We start from the raw sequence: 3,495 nt of genomic DNA, 5'->3' as shown, positions 1-3,495 counted from the left end.
TGGGCCCGTATCCTCGAGAGCTATTAACTTTTACTCTTAAAGTTACTCTCAAAGTTAATAGTTTCAAATTATTAAGAGTAAAAGCTATCCTCGTCAACTTTGAGTGTAAGTATTAGCAAATCCTGGCTACTATTATCTTCTTCTTCTTCTTTATGGCGGGCTCGTTGTTAAGGACGCCTCCGTGCAAAACGTAAACATCCGACATGAATTAAGTAAATATTTCAAAAGAAAATAAAGAAAAGATGTATAAATGTACAACAGAAACATAATAAATGGCAAACACAAGAAAATACTGAGTTTTGTGGCAGATAGAAGCAGCCTCAAAGGCTGTTTTTACTCCGTCACTCGTCAATACCCTTATCTCCCCTCCTGCGCCACGACTTGCTCTGCTGAAATTACCGCGCCATAACCGAGTCATCTGCCCCAATGAGCACATCTACGGGCCGGAGAACCAGCGCAGAAAAGGAGTAAGTTTAATTGGTCGCCAGATGAAACGGTCTTCTTACATCAAATTCAAGAAAAAATACGTATAATCAGAGGGTGTTATGGGAAGAGTATCACCCCTGAGGATAAGAAGAGAGCGTGGACTGAAGTGGCAGAAGCTGTAACAAGGTTGGTAATCACATATTCATGGTTCAATCAGCTTACAAACTAACCTAACCTAATCAAGTGGGTATTTTTTGCATAATAACACAACCACTGACCTTCCAAACAGAACATACCTTTTCATTCTGTATCTGAATAGATTCATTATGACCATTTCTGCCACAACCCCCTCTCCCTCAACAACCTAACATAACTAAACCTAACCATGCCAAACCTGCCCCGTCCTACCGACCACATCCTAACTTAACATGCCAAGTTTGTTGGGGGGGAAGAGGGGGTTGGTATAGATAGTTAAGGCATATTTGCCCTGTTTTTATTCTTTATTTATTTTTATTTGTTTATTATTTGTTTATTAGTAAAAGTAGGCATGCCAGACTATGGACACTTTTACAAGTACTTTATGTCAAGACTATATGGGAATAGGCAGGTTTTGTGAGAATGGTAAAGTAAGATTAAAATAGTATATTTATAGCATTGGTCAAACAGATTATTGTGATATAATGTTAGATTGGAATGTACTCAAGACAATGAAATTAAGGTTAACGCTTTTATTTTTTTTGTTACATTTTCACATATTCATGATTCAAGTAACTTGTAAACTAACCTAACCTCGTCAAATGGGTATTTTTGTATACAAACACAACCACAGAGTTTCCAAACAGGACATACTTTTTCCTACTGCTCCACGTGAATAGCATTATCATGACCATTTCTGCTGCAACTCCCACTCCCTCAACAATCTAACATAACTAAACCAACTCCTGCTAAACCTGTCCTACCTAACACGTCCTAACCTAACATGGTAGGCCCCCAAGTTTGTTAGGGTGGAAAGGGGGTTAGTGTAAGAGAGTCAAGTCATATTTACCTGCTATTTTATTTATTCCTTATTTAGATTTTTTTGGGGGGGTTGGTGCGTTGGGCATGCCAGACTCTCAACACTTTTACAAGTATTTTAAGTTAAGACTATATCGGAATAGGTAGATTTGATGAGAATGGTGAAGTAAGATTAAAATATTATTTTGATAGCATTGGTCAAACAGTTTCTGGTGATATAATGTTAGGTTAGAAGTACTCAAAAGAATGGAATTAAGATTAATGCTTTGATTTTTTATGTATAGCTGTATTGTGTAATATCATCCTACTTAGAGAAAAGCATTTTAGAAAAGTAGGTAATGAAAAGTAGTATTTATGGCCATGTTCATAACAACTAAAAAGTTAATGTCTTATGATGCATGTAAATAAAATACCGGTACTGATTTAGCTTTCCATCACAGCATGTATTAAATGTTATTGGAGAAGGTATGGGAAATAAAAAGCATGCCATAGTGAAACGATTAAGAAACTTGCTTCACATTTATACCCTGACAGTGCCTTCCCTGGGAGTGGACCCCGTACGCAGGATGACTGTGAGAGGCGTTGGTACAACGTACAACAAAAATCAAAGCCTCGCATTGCCAAGTGCAAGAATGAGCAGCGGCAGACTGGTGATTTTTTTTAGTTGTTATGTCTTTAAATGTAAAACTTATATTAGTTAGTTTTTTATGTGCTCACAGAATGCAGCTATACTGGCCACAATGCCTTTATTTCAGCTTAAAGTTAATAAGTTCATAGCAGTGATCTGCATATTTGATATAGAAATTTTTTTAATGTTCATCTGTCAATGACTATCAATCTATCTAAATACCTTGGTTGTCTTCCCCCAGTGAAGGGTTTCAGCCAAGACAGGCACACACTTACACACTCACACTCATGTACACCACTCTCTCAGCTGCACAGCCCCTGAGGGAGTAAAAAAGGCCCTCACTGCATGGGGGATTAGCTGCACAGTTCAGACAGGGAGCCTGTCCCTTCATAACAATGACATTTCCCCCAGCACCTGAGTGCCCCACACGTGTGGCACCACAGATACGCAGGCGCCTGCCTGTATAACTATGACATTAACTGTGGTAGATATACTGGTGTATGACATCATACGCTGCTCGTCTCATCTATTTGAAGGGGTACCAGAGCCATTCAGCATTGACATGATGTGCTAGGGATAGGACAGCAGCAACAGTCAAGCAACAGTGAAATATTGACTGGCCTTTATGTTTTTGGCAAAAACTTTTATATTCTCATTAAAACAAATTATTAATCACCCTTAAATTCATATTCTTTGTAGATACACACTTTATCAGTATTGCTAGAGACCATCCCAGCACATTGTTCATTACTTGTGGAAAAGATACCATTAGCTGCTCCGGCAACAGCCACTGCTTCAATATCTGCTGGCCCTATGACACCAGCCACTCCTTCATCATCTGCTGGCCCTATGACACCTGCCACTGTTTCATCATCTGCTGGCCCTATGACACCTGCCACTGCTTCATCATCTGCTGGCCCTATGACACCAGCCACTGCTTCATCATCTGCTGGCCCAATGACACCTGCCACTGCTTCATCATCTGCTGGCCCTATGACACCTGCCACTGCTTCATCATCTGCTGGCCCAATGACACCTGCCACTGCTTCATCATCTGCTGGCCCTATGACACCTGCCACTGCTTCATCATCTGCCGGCCCAGCCACTGCTTCATCATCTGCCCAGTGACACCTGCCACCTGCAAGGATGACAATGAAGCTGCTCCACCAATCACCACCTACTTTATCGGAGTTAAGAGATGCCTTTCATAGGGCAGCAGCATAATTTTGATGCTGGGGCTGAATATTACTGCCTCAAGGCTATGATTTTGTCACTTTTTTATTATTGAGGAGGTTAGGGTGAAGGTGAAAAATAATCTCTGCTGTTTTCGACAGAAATGGTTAGCAAATCATTCAGCACAAAATTTACCAGAAAAAAATTGTGTGCCATTGTGAGTGGGTTCACTTGACATTGGCTCCAATACGCCT

At 40.3% G+C, this 3,495-nt stretch overlaps 1 long non-coding RNA gene across 1 annotated transcript; it reads left to right on the top strand.

Annotated features, from left to right (window-relative positions):
* Positions 1 to 395: 395 nt before the first annotated feature.
* LOC126990564 (uncharacterized) lies at positions 396 to 3,063 on the top strand. Its single transcript, XR_007744534.1, has 3 exons — positions 396 to 612; positions 1,975 to 2,090; positions 2,768 to 3,063. It is a non-coding gene; the product is annotated as an uncharacterized LOC126990564 (long non-coding RNA).
* The last annotated feature ends 432 nt before the right edge of the window (positions 3,064 to 3,495 follow it).

The sequence above is a fragment of the Eriocheir sinensis genome, unplaced genomic scaffold (assembly GCF_024679095.1).
Source record: "Eriocheir sinensis breed Jianghai 21 unplaced genomic scaffold, ASM2467909v1 Scaffold1750, whole genome shotgun sequence".
Taxonomy (NCBI): Eukaryota; Metazoa; Arthropoda; class Malacostraca; order Decapoda; family Varunidae; genus Eriocheir; species Eriocheir sinensis.
The sequence above is the reverse complement of the archived record's forward strand: the minus strand, read 5'-3'. Positions and strand labels throughout refer to the sequence as shown.